The sequence below is a fragment of the Aedes aegypti genome, chromosome 3 (genome assembly GCF_002204515.2).
Source record: "Aedes aegypti strain LVP_AGWG chromosome 3, AaegL5.0 Primary Assembly, whole genome shotgun sequence".
Lineage (NCBI taxonomy): Eukaryota > Metazoa > Arthropoda > Insecta > Diptera > Culicidae > Aedes > Aedes aegypti.
Genome location: NC_035109.1, coordinates 163734727 through 163755579, shown reverse-complemented (window position 1 = coordinate 163755579; position 20853 = coordinate 163734727). Strand labels below are relative to the sequence as shown.

The 20853-nt window shown below is 36.5% G+C and overlaps 1 protein-coding gene across 1 annotated transcript in view; it reads right to left on the bottom strand.

The window, feature by feature from the left end:
* LOC5578435 (lachesin) overlaps positions 1–20853 on the bottom strand; it is a 334955-nt gene that overhangs the window by 216749 nt on the left and 97353 nt on the right. The gene's annotated exons all lie outside the window — the stretch shown is intronic.

Sequence of the window (20853 nt, the reverse complement as noted above, 5' to 3'; positions counted from 1 at the left end):
GCATAAATTATTGTAACATTAATCTGAACGTGTTATAACAAATTGCTGATTCTAGTCGTTATTACAGCGGAATAATTCATGCCTTCCTGGCTCGTGCCGCTATTCCACCGGGGAAGCTAAAAATTCACGCACGGACTGGCACGGGGCTGTTGAATGGAGTTTCGAAATAGGCAAATGCCTCGAAAGGTAGAGCGGAGGGTGACCGCGGGAATATAGGGTAACGGTCGAATTTTGGACCGTTTAGGGGAGTGGAGTGAAGTGGGGTTTTGTTCTTATTACAGGATTGTCCATTGTAACCTAGTCAATGAACATGCCAAACTGCAGAGAGAAACTTCATCTGTGAAATAAAAATGCTCATACGGTCATGTATAGCCCAATGTAGGTCAAAAACAATTCAATTATGAAGCGCTTTTCATTTTGGACCCTCAAAGTATATATTTTGGACACCCAACATTAATATGTGATTAGAGACAAAGTCTAAGACGCTGTTTGTTTTATGTACTTGCGCATAGTCTAATCAATCTTTTAATAATGGAAAATCGAAGCAATTATAAGCTTTCATTTAATCGAGAAATTTCAAAAGTTAAACCAATAAATTTGTCGAAAAATGGCTCAATGAATCTGAAATATACAGGAGTCTGAATTACATTGGTTACCCTATTCAGGTCTGAGCTACAGCCAGCGACATCGGTCGTCTAGCACCTCTGGGAAATTTTGATTCCAATATCCTTTCGCAATCAGCAACCTGTGGGTGGTACTCGGTGGCTTTCGAACGAGATGCCGACTAGTAATGAACGTAGCTTTCCATATATCGATTCACGTCCACCATTAGTCACATTCCAAGCTGTAGCCATGAGATAGTGCACCGTATCTTTTTTTCCGACTGCTATCAGCCAAACGTTACCTACATGCATGATATAATAGGGTGGTTCAAATTATGCAAAAGTACGAAAATCAAATCTATATCTTCCCCACAATCATTAAGTTCTTCTTCTTCTTCTTCTTCTTCTTCTTCTTCTTCTTCTTCTTCTTCTTCTTCTTCTTCTTCTTCTTCTTCTTCTTCTTCTCACTGGGACAGATCCTGCATCTCGTGTGGTGATGATACTCTATGCTCAGGGAATTCAAGGGAATTTCCATTACGAAAAGATCCTGGACTGACCGGGAATCGAACCCAGACACCTTCAGCATGGCTTTGCTTAGTAGCCGCAGACTCTAACCACTCGGCTAAGGAAGGTCCTAAAATCGTTATGATAAAATAGAGAAAATTTTTTAGCATTTTAGATGGTGATTTTGCAAAAATGTTTCAAACACGTAAGTACTGTAATGTAAGTAAACAAATGCATCTCTATGTGAAAATTCTTCATTCAACCCATATTAAACAAAGTTAGTGAAGAGAGATATTCAATCCAACGAAGGAAAGAAGAGATATTCATCGATTTATTTGCTCTTAATTAACTCCATGTGGAATTATGGTCCAGTAAACTTCTGCAGAACCCTTAAAAAATCAGCTCAAAATACTCTATTTCTTCAGCAACTTTATTTATAAACCCTTTTGAAATAAGGCTCGATAATTTATATATGATAAATTATATTATGTGGTCCTTCCTCAAACAAGCTTTAGCTATTTCATGCAAATTTTCAAAGTCTTTAGGCCATCTTTAAACCTTAACCAAAAAGCAAAAAAAAAAAACGGAGCTCTATTTAAATCATTTGGATTGTACAAAAGATATAAGAGATTTTTAAAATTTGACCCACCCTAATACCATATATAGCCACATGGTAGGCTGTAATCAAGGAGCAATTGTGCAGCGTATTTCCTCATGTGCTATTAGATTTTCATCCGGATGAAACGCTTTTTGCGGCCCTCAGTGGATCGCCCCGGGCACCAGTCAGTCAATGTTTGACTGAGCGAAGTGTGTCTGTGCTTTCATACTGGTGCTAGGAACAGTTCGGTAGGGTGACTTTGAGGTGTTTTTTCATAAGGGAAATTAAATTGCAGAGATGGCATCTATATTTCTAAGTTTTGGTTTGCATAATTCAGATCTAGGAAATAACAGGATGGCAGCACCGGTTTTGACCATAGCACCTTTTGTAGCCATATTGGCTTATACATTGTTCAACACAGAAAATTAGAATGAAACATGTCGTTTTAAGCTAACATATTCACACAAAAGGATCCAAAAATACAGAAAAACATAATTTTGCTTGTAATTTCAACTTTCATACACTTGATTTTGCCGGAGAATTCCTTATTTGGCCACTCCACTGTGATTTATTTTGTCAATTTCGGGTGCCTTCTGAATATCGCCCAAACCAAGCTTCATATTTAAACTGTATCTTTTGTTCGGAGAAGTTTCTTGGTACCGAAATCAAAGTGCATCTTTAGATGCAAAAACCATTTATGATCAATCCACCTAGTAGTGAGATAGAAAAACTACACAGATAAAAATATTTAAATTTCAATGCAGCGTAAACAGAAAACTATAGTAAAAGTAAATCAAATTTATATAATATTAAAGCATCACGTTTAATTTTCAACTAAAGATGCTTGAATGTTACATGATCGTGTAAATTTAAAGTGCTTTCGATTGAAAAATAAGTGATTTGTCGTTGATATTTCAGTTTATTTTGATGCTCCAAATATGTGCATGAAAATAAACTGAAATTTACAACATATTTTTAGTTGTGTATGTTTTTTTCATAACTTTTAGTTAGACTAATGGTGACCAGAGCCGTAGAGTGGCCTCATAGCGACCTTGGCGAATCTATCTTTCATCGCCCCTCAAGGCCCTAATGCAATGATAGCGGAACGGCAACGGAAGCGGAATCAGTTCGTCCAGAATAGATCATACCATCTCGACTGAGCTGTCAATGAATGTTTTAAAGCTTTTTGCCATGAAGAGCTGAAAATAGTTTAAGAGTGTATGCCTGAAATAAAATATGAAAGCCATAGCAGCTCCTTCCAAAATTGAGAGTGTTTTACCAATACTTACCTCATAATTGAAATAGTAAAGGAAAAATTGTAAAATTCATCGAAATAGGATAGGATGGTTGAGATATTTTGGAAACTAAAACATACTACATTTTTCAGAATTCATAGAGAAATCGAAAACCAAGTTCACACCAAGTTTGCCATAGATTGGATGGCGTCGTAGCTAACAAAACCAACATGTAACGCCAAGTGTAACGCTTACAGTTGGATTGTGCATTGAATCCAAGAATCTTATAACTACCATGTAAACTGATTTTTGAGTTTTTATTTCCCTACTTTGAAAGTTAAGTCTCTTAATGTTTTATTGCATAATAGCAATTAAGAAATCACAAATTTTGTCATAATTAAAAAGAAAACTACTTGGAACATGTCAAAGAGTTTCAGGTAGTTTCCAAGGAATTATTATAACTATTGAAATTTAAAGTTTTCTTTACAGTAAGAAACCAAAAGTGGAACTTTTTACACAAAAATTCCAAAAGTTTTTCCAAGATGATTATAATTAAATTTACCTTCACGGTGGAAGAGAAGGTTCATCAACGATCTATCAAAAGTAAGTCTCCCATATATTTTCGAAGAAATATTCTTATAAAACCACCAAATGAATAAAGAAAATCTCAACCAAGATTTGTTTTTTTTTTTGAAAAATGGTTAAATATTAAAATAAAGTTGAAGGGTAATGTAATATGAGTAATGTAATGTAATGAAATGTAAGTTATTCAAAAAAACATGTAAGTTATTCAAAAAAACATTACATGATCTGAGTTATGAAAAAACTCCACATCATTCTGTTACTATTACGCCCAGAATTGTATAAATAATGCATAAATATGCAATGAGCATTTCAAAAGATATTATTCATTTCTTGTCGTCTTTTTTTTAGGTTGAAACCTTAAAAAAGATGAGAAATGAACAATATCTTTTGAAATGCTAATTGCATATTTTGCCAAAAGCCTTTCAGAAATTGTTTTATATTTTCATTATATTTTCTAATAATTCTTTTGAAATTGAAATTTGAAATCTTTAAAATTTGTCCCAAGCGATTCACACATTTTGGCGCCCCTTTTAGACTGACGCCTTAGGTGTGACATCGACAAAGTTGTAGAAGTATCAATTTGAAACAAATATATCAACGACGCAGTTTTTCTGGTCTAGGTTAACATCTCTTGAAAAGAATTCTAAGATTAGAAATTGAGCCAAAAACGCTAAGCATAGATAAGTTTTATAAAAATAAAATCTCTGACAACTCCAGCAAAAATTTTAATATTACTCAAATTTAACAACACACATTACTTCTTGAATTTTGCGTCAATTAATCATCTGTATAAAATACATACATAATAGATTAGTGTCATGAATTCTAACAGAATCGTTCTCGATCAAGTCTTAAATGAAATAAAGTACCTATTAAAATCATGACTAGATGATTCATTAGGAAAGAACAATAGTGGCTATACCGGGTACCTTCGTTGGTTTAACTACTTTTAATCTTAACACTTATTGATTTGCACCCCGGTAATGTGCAAAACGGTGAGTCGACAATCATGAAAGAGCGACCAATACTGATCTGATCCTCATTAGTTCCTACCTCATGAGGTAGCGCGAGAAGTGGTAGGTTCTGCTCAACGAAGACCAAGGAACGGTTGGTTCGACGAGGAGTGCCGTGGAATGACGGAGGAGAAGAACGCACAAGCAAGATACAAGCAAGGGCAGCCGGAAAGCGGATCCATCGCAGGAAGAAAAAGTAGCTTGAAGAAGCAGTAATTGCTCAGGCGCAAGAAACTATGGAGCAGAATGACAAGCGAAGATTCTACGAATCTGTCAATAGTGTGCAGAGAAAACCAGCGCTGTTTCCAGCCATAAAACAATTGTGGCCGCCAGGTGGAACTTCGAGTCATTGTTGAACGGAGATAACGGAAGTGGATCTTGTAGCAAAATACAAATAGATGACGATGGACATGCTGTGGAACCTCCAACGCTAGATGAACTAGAAAGCTATTAATGGGTTGAAGAACATCAAGGCTGCTGGGAACGACGAGCTCCCGGCCGAATTTCTCCAACACGGAAGTGAGCAGCTACACGTTCTTGTTCAACGTATCGTTTCGAGGATATGGGAGGAAAAACAAATGCCTACTAGTTGGTTGGATAGTACAGGAATGGGCATAGACTGGAGTGTGCCAATTACAGAGGGATAACACTCCTCAATTGGGCGTACAAAACCTTGTCTGGATTTCAGCTCAACAGATTGAGACCTCATGAGGAATACTTTGTCGGCGAATTCCAAGCTGGTTTTTGAGATGGATCTAATGTTTACCCTGCGTCAAATCTTTGAGGTACAACTTGCAGACTCATAATCTGTTTGTAGATTTCAGAGCAGCGTACGATTCAGTGAAGAGAAACGAGTTGTGCCAAATTATGTCTGAACATGGCTTTCCAGCGAAGCTGATTAAACTGATTCGTGCAACGCTTGATGGATTGAAATCATGTGTGTGGGAGGTTGACGAGATTTCGTCATCGTTCGTAACCTTAGAAAGATTAAAAAAGGGTGATGCACTTGTGCAGATAAGCGGTACCATTATAACACGTTCTCATATGCTTCTTGGATTTGCGGACGATATTGACATCATCGGGATTGACCGTCGGGCAATGCAAGAGGCGTTCGTGTATTTCAAAGAGGGAAACAACAAGGATCGGACTCATGATCAACACCACAAAAACGAAGTACATGATAGCTGGTGGTCAACGTGGGTCCGGACGTGTTAGTGGGAGCGAAATTTTGCTAGATGGTGATAAACTTGAAGTGGTGGAAGAATTTTTGTATCTTGGAACACGAGTGACGTGTGATAATGATTTACCCGCGAGGTAAGAATACGTATTGCAGCTGCGAGTCGGGCTTTCTACGGGCTCTGTAAGCAGCTAAAGTGTCGTAGCCAGCGAACGAAAACTAAACTAGCTCTGAACAAGAGACCTGGTACCGGTGTCGGCCTTAGCTCTCTGGCGTGCCAACTGGCACATCAGGATGGATGACAATAAAATCCTGATTATGGTATACTGGCCGCAACAAACATGGGCAAGATTACGGAATACGTATAGACTCCTATGATGCAGAGTTGACAACCGTGCTATTCCACTGCTGCCTTGCGCCGATCTGACTCTGAACACGGTTCCCCATGAAGGACTGTGTCAACCCTAGCATGGTTCTAACTGCTTGCAAAGATCACCGTGGGATCACAAAGGCGACCACTTACGACAAAGGAAGATAGCGGCTTTGTGGTGGACCCAACAAAACGAAGAACAGACAATACCGTAATGGAAGTTGAAGCAGCAGAAGATTAGAATGCAAACGCGTTCGTGAGAAACAAAAAGCTACAACGTTCGCCAGTAGCACAGAAGGAGACATCAGCAAGTAACAGCAGACCATGCTTTCAAAGCCCATCGTTCACACCGAAATCGAGCAGCAGCATTTGGCAGGAAAGCCTAACTGAGAATTCGAAGTTGATGGAGGTCAAAAAGAAGGTCAATGAACTCTAAGAGAACATGGAGGCCTGGGCTAATGTTTTTCACAAGATTAGGAGTCTGATAACGAGCAAAAAATCCGCCATAAATAAACGCAGCCGCAAACGAACAGAAAGCGCTGAAAACGAGAGCCGAGGCAACAGGAAATGCATTATAAAATGCTAAGGAACAAAAATCTACAGACGCGCCTAGAACCCATGAGGCATATGCCAACAAGCCGTCGAAGAAGCGTGATAGAGACTCACCAGGAGAAGAAGTGGGCACGAAAAACGATCAGGGTAACTACCTGCTGAACGGAACAGGAAACGACGAAGAATGGTAAACCGTCAGGAGCCCGAAGAAGAGAAGGGAGAAATGCGGCGATAGAAGAGAAAAGAAAATGGAGGGTACAAAGCAAGTGACTAGTCGCCTGCGGCGTGACCAAACCACGTACGCAGCGATTCTTCGTAAGGTCAGAGATGAACCGAAGCATAAAAGGCTTCGGAGAGAACGTGGTCAGAATGAGGCGTACTCAGGGGGGAGAAACACTCTTCGAGCTGAAGAAAGATCCGATGAGCATGAGCACGTTGATAACAAAAGTTGATTGCTGAGTCATTGGCAAGAGGCAAGTATAAAAGCTTTAAGTTAGGAGGCAGTGGTTGAATGCAGATATCTGGACGAGATTACATCCAACGATGATTTGCAGCAGGACATACGATCACATAACAATCCGACTTTCAAAGTCCTACGATGGCACGCAGTTAGCGACGATTCGGCTACCAGTGGTCGCAGCCAACAAACTGATGGAGAAAGAAAAAAGGAAAATTGGATGGTCGGTTTGCCCGCTATAAGTCTATCGATGAGGTGCTTCAAGTACATGGACTTCGGATATCAGGCGGAAATCTGTAACGATTCGTACCGATCCGAGTAATGCAGAATATTTGGGAAGACTGTGCACTTCGGGAAAGATTGCACGAAGCGACCAAAGCGCAAACCGGAGGAACGGGTGGTTTTAAGTGTCCTGCGTTTGCATCACGACAGTAGTGGAGGTAACAGCTTCGACAAGAACCAGGCAGAGGCAGAGCATGCTGCTTGTCTTAAAGGCAGGAGAGAATATCAGAGAGCGAGACACGAGGAAGTCTGAGAAGAGCGAAGCAATGTATACTAGACTGGCCCAGCTCAGTATGGGAGAAAAATAAAGTTGTATGATTCCACGGGGCACCTTCCAGGATTATTTCTTGGGGTTAGACGAAGCCTTTCTGAAAAATTCAGCTCATTTGGTCGTTCCATGGGCTGGCGCATTTGAATTGAAGTAATTTGGGATTTTCAGCTCAAGCATATGAACAACAGCACAACATCTACTGTTTGGTTCAGGAAAATTGATGATCGCGTTTAATTGGGCCCAGAATGTCAAAAACAACACTTGATGTAATAGCGAAGAATATTGTAGAAGATTGTACCATGATCAAAATTAACAAAGTTGGTGTTTTAACCATCTGAAGTATATCATGCAATACTGCTTGTATTTCTTCAATATAGCTTGGAGGTAGTCACCAAGCGCATCATAGCCACCTATGACGTTGGGCGAGCTGAGGCACATGTCGCATGCATATAAGTGACTGTACGGGAGTGCTGATCTAAGCCTAACTTTCAACAACTGAAAGAGTAGTGAAAATGAGATTAAATCCAGATACAACCTTCTGCAGGGGGCCCAGATAGCCGTAGCGGTAAACGCGCAGCTATTCAGCAAGACCAAGCTGAGGGTCGTGAGTTCGAATCCCACCGGTCGAGGATCTTTTCGGGTTGGAAAATTTCTCGACTTCCCAGGGCATAGAGTATCTTCGTACCTGCCACACGATATACGCATGCAAAAATGGTCATTGGCATAGTAAGCTCTCAGTTAATAACTGTGGAAGTGCTCATAAGAACACTAATCTGAGAAGCAGGCTCTGTTCCAGTGGGGACGTAACGCCAGAAAGAAGAAGAAGAACCTTCTGCAGTTATGTTCATTAGGGTATCAACTAGTATATTTGTCATTCTGGGATTATTTGAACGCGAACAATTAGTATACGGAACGAAACAGTGACGTAGGATCAATTTTCAATATATTTGAGACGAATATCCCATACAAACTTCAAATCGAATGCGCCAGCGGGTGGAGCAACCAATCGAGTTGAAATTTTGAGAGAGCGTTTTTCTTACCCTAAGGCTCATATCTAGGGGGTGTCCCGTTGAGATTTACAACATTTTTGTTTAAGGGCCAGTCTAATGTATACCAGCAAACCAGAGCGGCATTCAAACGAGATATGAGCCTGAGCAGGGACCTTCCGTAGCCTACTTGTTAGAGTCTCCGGCTACAAAGCAAAGCCATGCGGAAGGTGTCTTGGTTCGATTCCCGGTCGGTTCGGAATTTTTTTTCGCAAAGGAAATTTCCTTGACTTCCCTGGGCAAAGAGTATCATCGTACCTGTCATACGGTATACGAATGCGAAAATGGCAACTTTGGCTCTCAGTTAATAACTGTGGAAGTACTCATAAGAACACTAAGCTGAGCAGCAGGTTCTGTCCCAGTGAGGACGTAATGCCATGAAGAAGAAAAATTTTAAAATAAAAAGATGAAGACGATTAGCCTGAGCAAGTCTAACTGCTTCAAAGAGCTAAGTGATAATAGCAAAAATCAAAAGCCCGCCAACGCAATTGAGAGTCATCGTCGAGAGTCTATTTCCAAAGCATGACCCTACAATGTGACCAACCACACCATATGGCAAAGAAGAAGTAGAAAATGTCAAAGCTCGTCAGGCAGTGATGCATATTGAACTGAACGCGAGCCAAAAGTGAACTGAACGCGTTCTAATTTTGCTCGAGAACCTAGCAAGCATTGAACTCTCGTGCAAGATTCTGCACCTGCTCAAGAACGGCCCGTTCACTTCAAAATGCACAACGAAGCTGAAAACCATAAAAAACTACATCAGAACATATTGCGTTCATGACATTACAAATATATTGAACCATTTAAGTTTCCTAACATGTTTGCTAAACTTCCGCATTCAAATATGTCGTGTATCTGCCATGGAGACAGTTTCCATTTCACGTTCAGTTTTTAGCTCGCACGGGTTCAAATTTTTGAACTGCTCATTGTTCAAGCCTACTTGATCCCTCGTTCAAAGGTTTGAACTGGAACGCAAACTGAACGCGTTCAAATGCAACACTGTCGTCAGGTCTCCAACGATGAACTTATAGCAGCGGTGAAAGAGCTGAAGCTAAACAAGGCCCCGAGTCCGGACGGAATCCCCAACGTGGCACTTGAATCAGCGGTCCTTACGTATCCAGATATAGTTAGGAAGGTAATGCAAAAATACCTAAATGGAAGTCAATTACCAGGAATATGAATAATTCAGAAATTGTTACTGTTTCCTAAAGCAGGAAAACCGCCCAGGGATCCAAGATCGTATAGCCCTACATTTTTACTGACATTTGCTAAACTCTTGGAACGGGTTATATTTAACAGAGAAATCATTGCAACAAAAGCATAGAGTGGATCGTTACTGTGCCGTGGTCACGATAGATATGGAGAACGCGCTCAACAGTTTCAGGTGGGAGGCCATTGCCACAATGTTGCACAGAATGCGAGTTCCTGACTACTTGTGCCAGATTTTGAAGAGCTGCTTCCAAATCCGAGGACTGAGGTTTGAAACCGACGCCGGCCTGAAGGAGTTATGAATAACGATTGGAGTCCCACAAGGTTTCATGCTGGGTCCAACGCTGATACCATACTCAAAACGTGCATTCAGAAAATACCGTTGAGTAATAGATTGAAACATACCGTTGAGTGAGTACCACATAGCCTGAACCCTATTAGTACCCCAGATAGCTGGGATAGATGAAAGTTTCTAGCTGTGCTAGAAGTGCGAAAAAAACAGTCATCTCTTGTAGTTGAACCAACTAGGATTGTACTCTTGTGGGCTTATACAGTTATGGTGAACCAAGTTAAACATTTTCCGGCAATCGTTGAGCGCCTTTGAGTAAGTGCCTTTCTGATCTACACGCCTTTCTGACGTTAATTAATAAGGTTCACACCCATACTTGCTCAATAATATATTTCTTATAGTTCACTAGTTCACACCGTTTCGAAGTGTCTCTAGCCATCGGTTTCCAGTCGTTATTATATACCTAGCGTTCGTACTTGCACTGCCAATGGCTGCCACGCAACGGCAATCCGACCGCACATTCGGCGAATAAAGTTCCGAGTCGTTCACGTACGATTTGAATAGAGGAATGTTAATAACAAATCTTACTCCGGTATGGCCTGTGTGAAGAGGAATTCCGATGTGCGATACGTTCGTTCCTCTATACTGATACTGGCACAGATTCATTTTGTATTGGTGGGTGGGTGGTGGCCATTCAACTGGAAGACCCGCTCCGCTTGGGATTGAGCATACCTACTATTGACGTAGGCTCGGAGTATCGGATGGTGCTAATTAAAATCCAAGGAATGCAACAAGTATTCAATATCAGGCAAATGAATCCCGACAAATTGAATTCAGGAAACTTTCATAACGTGATTTCGATTTCGAAGCTATGTATTGTTCAAGTCGTCTGATGTCTGACGAAAAGTAATTAAAGTTTAACCTGAATAAAAGTGCAGGCATCGGTTCTTCTTGATATGCAATCTAGATCGCCAAATGACTAAAATTATGCGCTTTCTATAGGCTAAGAAAGAAAACAAAATCCGACGGTGGAAAACGACTACTCAATAAAAGTTACGAAAAACATAGGAGTTAAACACAAGACACGTCTGCTCGACGTGAACTATGTACGTACAGTTTTATGATGCGTTACTACAAGCATAGGTTTGTTCACAGCAAGCAATTTAAATCAATTAAAGGAACAGCATGTTTCGAATGAGGAATAAGGCGAGGATTGTGATGAAGTAGGAAATGTTACACATCGTACCTTCGTGCTGTGCGTACACGAGTTCTCTCTGCTCTTGGATATTTAAAAAAAAAAACTACCTAAAGCAATAAAACAGTACTTTTTAGTACTACTAAACAGTACTTTTCAGAATTATTTTTCTACTATTGATCCCTTTACGATCCGGTGGTAATCCTTCTTGGACATCGTCTTAAGAAAAACATCGCGAAGGTCACGTCTTCTTCAGTTTATTCACTGAACGTGGTTGCAACTACAAGCAAAAGAAAGGGTGAATCTCTGAATTCACAACTTCCTTCCAAAAAAGTGGGATTTAAAACGTCACTAAACGTGGAGAGAATGGAAGAAAGGACGTTTCTCCGGAATGCGAACTTTCTTCCAAGGGTGAAATGAATGATGTTGTTTTTGAAACTTTAGGTGTTTCCGTTGAAACATAGCTTGGTAAATATACTTTCATAGCTGCCTATTTGTCTTTTTAATGCTCTGAACAGCAAGTTAATTTGCTCCAAACTGACTTACGAAAATTGACTCGCAAAACGTCAATTTTATTTTGTCATTGATGACTTTAATGCCAAGCATCGGTCATGGAATAATTCTCAAAGTAATTCCAACGGCAGAATTTGATGAGTGCTCTTCAGGATATTGTTCAGTTCAATACCCTGAAAGTCCTACATGTTTTTCCTCTTCTAGAAACCCATCTACGATTGATTTGGTCTTAACCGACTCTAGTCACCTTTGTAGCCAATTAGTTACTCATGCTAATTTTGATTCTGATCATGTCCCTGTTACATTTCAAATATCCTATTAAGCGATGCTCAATCCTGTCAGCTCCACTTCCAATTATTTTCGAGCCGACTGGAATATATATGAAACATATATTGACTCTAACCTTGATGTTAACATTTCATTACAAACTAAACTTGATATAGACAATGCTCTTGAAACTTTAACAAATTTCATTGTTGAAGCCAGGAGCATTGCAATTCCAAAATGTAATGTAAAATTTGAACCCGTGATTATAGACGATGATCTTAAACTCTTGAACCGCCTTAAAAACGTGAGGAGAAGGCAATTTCAACGCATTCGCGATCCTGCTATGAAAATTATACGGCAAGATTTGCAGAAAGAAATCAAGGAACGTTTTTCACAATTAAGAAACAAAAAGTTTGAAAATAAGATTTCTCAATTGGACCCTGGCTCTAAGCTCTATGGGAAATTATCTAAAATTAAAAAAAAAACCTCAGAAGCCAATAGACGAATTCTATGTCAAATCGGTTAGTCACAGAATTCGACCATCTTGGATTTGCATTAAATTTTGCACATGTTTTTAAGAATATATGACATTTGGTCCAAAGACATTTGGTCGAATGACATTTAGTCGAATGACGTTTTGTCGAAAGTACATTTGGTTGAACCGACATTTCGTGGAAAGGAAAGTGGTTGAATCTTAATAGTATGGAAACAAGTTTTACGTTTAGTCTGACTTTCATCGAGAGTTGCATTTTTTCGTCAATACAAGAGTGATTGAATAATTGAAAAAGTATCAGCCATTTTACCAACAATCTATATGCGATTAGCAAAATTTTCCCAATATAGGGAGACATGGGGCAAAAGGAACACCCGGGGCAAAAGTGCCACCTCTAATTTCACGTAGTTCAAATCAAATTTTTTGATGTTTAACTCAGGATAAGAATAAATTGAGTACTAATTGAGGGTAGTGTAAATATTACAGTTTAAAATGTTTAGTACAAAATATTAGAAAAATGTCTTTAACTCACGAACGCGAAAAATGCGAAATATTGTAAGAATGTAAGACTGGAAAATAAGGTTTGACTCCCAATAAATACAAAACATATTGATTTTGCCGCACAATATTGATGATTTTCAATTGTTTAATATGGCTGTGAGGAATTTTTTTTTCGAAAAAGTCCTTTTGACATTAAGTTTTACATATATAAAAACAGTATGTCTTATGGGGCAAGAGGGACACCGCAATTTTCTCATATAAAATCAAATGAACTTCAATTTTTATTGTCTAATATTGCATTAAATCAATGTTTCCTACTAAATAAAATCAAAATAAACTATCTTGGACATTCAAAATGGTTTCTGAAAATTTTTACTATTATTGTTACAATCAAATAAGATGAAAACTAAATAAATCTCGTAAAATTACTTTTTAACTATAAGTCAACTTTTATCCCTCAGTTTTTATCTTTACTTACTCTAGAATTTATTGTTAAGGTGGAAAAATAATAATATACAAAATTTGTGGCATTTTGCTCTGGTGGTCTTCTTGCCTCATACGAGTGGCACTCTTGCCCCGTGCATCGTTTAAAAACCTCATAAGAAGGGACATTTTCAAAAATCACAAATCATCATGTGTTTCTTATATTTTTGAAATCTATCGATAACATCATTAATAATGGAATAATCTTGAAAAATTGTGCTAATCAACCATGATTTGAACCTATATGAGCGGTTCCACAGAAAATGACGACTTTTTTTCCCAAATTTCATTTTTATCCTTTTTGATTTGGATGAAATTTTGCACATGCTTTCTTTATGCTCAAAAATGCCTTTTTGCATCATCGGCTCGCCATTTTGACTCTAGCCTTACTTTTGAGAAGGGCCTAAGAAAAAAATCCTTAATAATTTTCAAAAAATTATAACTTAGAAACGATTTGTCCGATCAGTTTGGTGCCTTCCGCAAAGTTTTAGGTTATTGTTGGGACTATCTGGAAAAAAATATACACTGTAAAAATAATGTTGTAATTTTTTATATATCGAAAATAATGCTTAAAAATCAATTTTCTCAAAAATCGTATTTCTGATTTTTTCTATTTTTTTATATGTTGAAGTAGACAAAAAAATTAAGTCTTTTGCACAGTGGGTCAAGATGGAGAAATCATGGACAAAAAAGTTATGATTTTTTTTAAAAAAAAGGTTGATTTTTCAATATGGTCTAAATAAACTTTTTGAATGCTTTTCGACCCGATTTTATGAAAGTACGCAAAATTTTCAACAAAAAAGGTATATGAGAAAATTTTGCTAATTGCTACCGAAACATTTGAAAAGTTTATTATGACCATTTTCAACAAATTCACCTTTTTTTTAAAAAACCATAACTTTTTTGTCCATGATTTCTCCATCTTGACCCGCTGTGCAAAAGACTTCATTTTTTGTCTACTTCAACATATAAAAAAATAAAAAAAAATCAAAAGTACGATTTTTGAGAAAATTGATTTTTAAGCTGTATTTTTTATATATAAAAAATTACAACATTTTTTTACAGTGTATTTTTTTTCCAGATAGTCCCAACAATAACCTTAAACTTTGCGGAAGACACCAAACTGATCGGACAAACCGTTTCTAAGTTATATTATAATGACCGAAAATTGAAAATTATATCATAATTTTGTATTATAATCGCTGTATCTTTAAAACGGTAAAAGTTAGCATGATTTTTTCGTATACCTTTTTTGTTGTAAATTTTGCGTACTTTCATAAAATCGAGTTGAAAAATATTTAAAATGTTTATTATGACCATTTTCAAAAATTCACCTTTTTTCAAAAAATCATAACTTTTTTGTCCATGATTTCCCCATCTTGACCCACTGTGCAAAAGACTCCATTTTTTGTCTACTTTAAAATATAAAAAAATAAAACAAATCAAGAAAACAATTTTTTGTGAAAATGGATTTTTAAGCTTTATTTTCGAAATAAAAAAAAATTACTACATTTTTTTTACTGTGTATATTTTTTCAGATAGTTCCAACAATAACCTAAAACTTTGCGGAAGACACCAAACCGATCAGACAAATAGTTTCTGAGTATTAATTTTTTGAAAATTGTTAAGGCTTTTTTTCTTAGGCCCTTCTCAAAAGTAACGCTAGGGTAAAAATGGCGAACCGATGATTCAAATAGGCATTTTTGGGTATAAAGAAAGCATATGCCAAATTTCAGCCAAATCAAAAAATACAAAAGTAAACCGACATTCGAATTCAAATGGAACCGCTCATATATCTTAAGGTGTCCTTCTTGCCCCCAGCTCCCCTATAGATCAACCTCTTGCGTTTTTGTCATTTCATGCTGCTTTTTCGATCAGGCATGTTCTGCGATTCGAGATAAGCTGATCTTAAATGGAAGTAAGCAAACTTTTGTCGGCTCAGTCATCTTGTCTTCCTTTACATAGAATTGGCACATTTTTTAGTTTTAATAATTCAGAGTTTCTACTGCGAACTCTGTTAATCACCCGAGGACATCAATACTGTCAGTAAAGCCATATATTTGATGAGGAATGTTATTAAGCTGGAATTCACAATAAGCCAATTGGCCAAAGAAGAGTAACTGACACCTAACACTCACTTCGCTATAAAGGTTCACCTAAAAGCAAATTTTTCTTGCTGTTTTAATTCTGATTTTCGCATTCAAAAATCTTATCCACGTCCGTAAACTGCAAGACCCAGAATTCAAAGAATGATCCCGAACACTCTCTCCGAATGCTTCCATCAGATGAAAATCAGCAGTTCATAATGAAGTGATGTAATGTGTAAAGAATAATAAATAATAAAAGCATTATGTTCACATCGTTGAGAAATAAAATAACTTGTTAAGCAGTTTTCAAAGAAAGATATTTTTAAAAAATAATAAATTCACTTGAGCTAAATATTTTAGCCAATGTACAAAAAAAAACAACTTCTAAAAAAATAATTTAAATAATCATCAAAATCTTATTGGCATAACTTCAAATTACAATAAAAAATATGTATATCTTTTTTCAACAACAGTTAATGATTCAGATTATACAAAAGAAAACGTTATTCTACTTATTTTGCAAAACTTAGAAAATGATTATCAATTTAACCAAATGATCTTTCAATAAACCATTTAAAAATAAGCTTTCAACCAAATTTCCGTACAACTAAACGACATTCGACCAAAATAAGTGTTCCAAAGTATTTCGACCAAACGTCCATTCGACCAAATGTCCTCTCGACCAAATGTACTTTCGACCAAATGTCATTCGACCAAACGTCATTCGACCAAATGTCATTCGACGAAATGTTCTAAAGCCGTTTTTAGTATGATACAATAAGTGTTTTCCATAGAAAAATCGATCATTTTGACTCTAGAATAACTTTTGAAAATGGCCTATACATTTTTGGGCTCTAGGACATTTCGTCGAATGACATTTGGTCGAATGACGTTTGTTCGAATGACATTTGGTCGAAAGTACATTTGGTCGAAAGGACATTTGGTCGAATGGACATTTGGTCGAATGGCTTTGAAACATTTTTTTGGTCGAATGATGTTTAGTTGATTGGAATCAGTTGGTAAAAGTGATTATTGTTTCCTAAGTTTTGCAAAGTTATAAGATAACGTTTTCTTTCGAATAATCTGAATCATTAACTGTTGTTGAATAAATAATGGGACATTTAATGCAGTCTTACTTATAAATTCAATACGCATTTTTATTCGTAATTTTTGTCCAAAAATATAGGAGTTCAATGATTATTCAAATGTACTTAGTAGTTTTTTTTGTACATTGACTGAAATACTTAGCTCTAGTGAATTTATTATTCTTTTAAAATATCATCATTCTTTGAAAAACTGCTCAACAAGTTATGTTATTATTCAACGATGTGAACATGATGTTTTATTCATTTATTATTCTTTTGAAATATCATCGTTCTTCACAATGAATATCAGCTCATCTGATGGAAGCATTCGGAGAGAGTGCTCGTGATCTTCCTTTGAATTCCGGGTCTAGCAGTTCATGGACGTGGGTAAGAATTTTGAATGCGGGAATCAGAACTCTACTTATGGCCAATTGGCTTATTGTGACTTCCAGCTTAATAACACTCCTCAAGCAAATATATGGCTTTGCTGACAGTGTTGATGACCTCAGGTGAATAACAGAGCTTGCAGTAAAAGCTTTGGATTTGTAAAAATGAAATTTGTGCTTATTCTATGTATCGGATAAGGGAAGACGAGTTGACTGAGGTGAAAAAGTTGGCATGTATTCATTTAAGATCAGCTTATCTCGAATCTCGGAACATGCCTGAACGAAAAAGCAGCATGAAACATTAAAAAAAACTCAAGAGAAAGATTAATACCTTGGAAGAGCGTCCATCAAATTGAATATCAAAGTGTTGATAAACGCATATAGATTGTGGTAAAATGTTTGATACTTTTTCAATTATTCAATCACTCTTGCATTTGCGACAAAATGCTACATGCTATTTAGACTCGAGCACTTTTCTTTCCACGATATGTCAGTTCGACCAAATATCATTTGCTTTATTTTTCAACTAAACCTTTTCGACCAAATGTCCATTCGACGAAATGTCCATTCGACCAAATGTACTTTCGACCAAACGTCATTCGACTAAATGTCATTCGACCAAATGTCTTTCGACCAAATGTCATAGATTCACATTTTTGCATGCAACTTTTTTGAAAAATTCTAACTCGAAAACTGTTGATTTCAGAGAAAACTGTTCTATGAAGAAGTTATAGTTAACCGTTTGGACTATAAAAAAAATATACACTGAAAAAATATTTTATTTATTTTCATTAAAAAAAAAATCAAAAAAAAAACTTATATTTTAAATTACAGAAAAACCCCATTTTTTTGATTTTTTAAATTTTTACCATATAATCTTGATAGTTTACAGATGTTTGGGACAAAGTTTCATGAAGGAGAAATTTTTAATAAAAAGTTTTTCTTAGAACAACTTTTGGTCGATTTTCAAAGTTTTGGTTTTTGTCAAAATAAATACGTTCTTATGATACAATAACAATGAAATGAAATGATTCTAAACCATATTGAATGCATGATTATTTTTTCTGGAAGTAGTTATTTTCGAATTATATTGAATATTTACATAATTTTATATAATTAAAAATTATGCAATTAGAAATTTAAGTTTTATTTGTGATTTTTTTTATACAAATAAATAAAACAGTGTATATTTTTTCTTTTAGTCCAAATGGTTCACTACAACTTTTTCATAGAACGTTTTTCTCTAAAATCAACAGTTTCGGCATTAGAATTGTTCAAAAAAGTTGCATCCAAAAATGTATTGGCCATTTTGTGGGCCTCGTGGCCGTGCGGTTAGTGTCGCCAGGCATTTGAGCGCATCGTGTCATGGGGTGTGGGTTTGATTTCCGCTTCAGCCATTGAAACTTTTCGTCAAGAATGTTTCTTGGCTGTGCCACTGGAGCATGCTTGTCCGTTGTCTAGTGTTAAGTTAAAGCCTGTGCTGCTAAAGGGCTGAAGACGGTGTCCGTCTTTTTTTTTATTCTACCATACCAAAAACAAGTGCAAAATTTAATCCAAATCGAAGACTATCTAGCTCGATTTTTATTTTTTTTCGACTCATTCTGGATGGAATTCGTCAATACCGGCATTGAAAGAGGAAAACAAATTACAGTAATGACCCGATTTTGTCAGCCCCCGATTTTAGCATCCTTTTTCCCGATTTTGTCAGCCTGAAATTTATACTTATTTCAATCAGAGTAAACGGGTATGTACTGGCAATATTCGGTGCATAGGTCAATTATGACTTTGGCCACGTCCATACAATCATCTAAAGACCGAAATTTTGAAATTTGAAATTTTCATTGATCAGCCAAGAAACTCATCAATGTTACCTTGGATTATGGTACATAGAAAATGGAAGTTAAAATACAATGTTTATTTTGATTAAATCGTGAAACTAAGTCCTTAAGTTAAAATAAAACTTGAAACCTGTTGAAAATGTTTTTCCCGATTTTAGTTCCTTCCCTATTTTGTCAACCCTAAATGCAGCATGGGGCTGACAAAATCAAGACATTACTGTATTACTAACTAATTGCGAAAAAGCTCAAAAACTTGCTATGCAGCTTGAAAGCGCGCACAATTTTAATTCAGGACTCACTATTTCACTTGAAAATCAAGTTACTCAGGAATTTGGAAATATTCTCAATCAAGAGAGCGTTTTCGAAAATTCCTGGAAACTGATTTGGAAGAAGTGAGAACTATTATTAAAAAAAATCAAAAATATGAAAGCTCCTGGCGATGATGGAATTTTCTACATCCTCATCAAGAAATTTCCAGAAAGTAGCTTATCATTTATAGTTGATATATTTAACAAATGTTTTCAATTAGCACATTTTCCTGACAAATGAAAAAATGCTATGGTTGTACCGATTTTAAAACTTGATAAAAATCCTGCAGAAGCTTCTAGCTTTCGTGCAATCATTTTGCTTTCCTCCATCAGTGAACTTTTTGAGAAGGTCATTTTAAACAGAATGATGGTCCATATGAACGAAAATTCAATTTTTGCCAATGAACAGTTTGGATTCAGCCATGGACATTCGACCTCTCATCAACTTTTACGTGTAACAAATTTGATACGCTCCAACAAATCTTAAGGCTATTGTTCTTGTACTTCTAGACATAGAAAAAGCATTAGACAGTGTGTGGCATGAAGGCTTGATCGTAAAATTAAAAAAAAACTTTAATTTTCCAACATACAAAGTTTGAATAATTCAAAGTTATCTGTCAAATCGTACACTTCAGGCTAATTATCAGAACTTCAGATTTGAAAGACTTCCTGTGAGAGCTGGTGTTCCTCAAGGCAGCATTTTGGGACCAATATTACACAATATTTTCACATCCGATTTACTTGAAACCTTCAAGTAGGCATGTTGTCACGTCGAGAGGGGTTCCAATAAATTGGTCGGATGAAGTTAAGTATCTAGGGCTCATGCTAGATAACCATTTAACTTTCAAAAATCACATTCAAGCCAAATATAACAAATATGTAAAATGTCTCTATCCCCTTATTAACAGAAAATCAAAACTTTGTCTTAAGAACAAGCTTTTGTCATTCAACCACATCTTCAGGCCAGCCATGCTGTATGCTGTGCCAAGCTCTTCAAAGGATAAAAAAAGACTAAGCTTACTTGATGACAAGACGAACTATGCCGGGACCACTAGTGCCTAATAAAATAATTAATAAATTTAGATAAAAATCGTTGCACACTTCTATTGCCGCGATTAATGCGTTACATATTTAGGTTTGTTTTGGTTAAGTAAATTGAAAGCGTTTTTTTCTCTAATAAGCAAGTGAAATCGACCCACCTGTAAAACATCTGAACAGCTACAGCAAATGAAATGTAATATGTTGTTAACAAGATGTTAATAAAAGCTTTAATTTGTTTTACCAAATTATGATGAAATTGTTGTCTAACACAGAACACCTAGATATAAGAAATGAATGTAATATTTGGAATGATACTAATAAAGAAAAAAAGAAAAAAAAACTTGTGCATTGTATTATATTTTTGTTGTACAAATTTGAAGATTGATGTGTCGCATGACATGGTTTATGCTGATCAAATTTTGGTCTTCAACCAATTGCAGAGAATCCGGAACCGGAAAGAATTGTT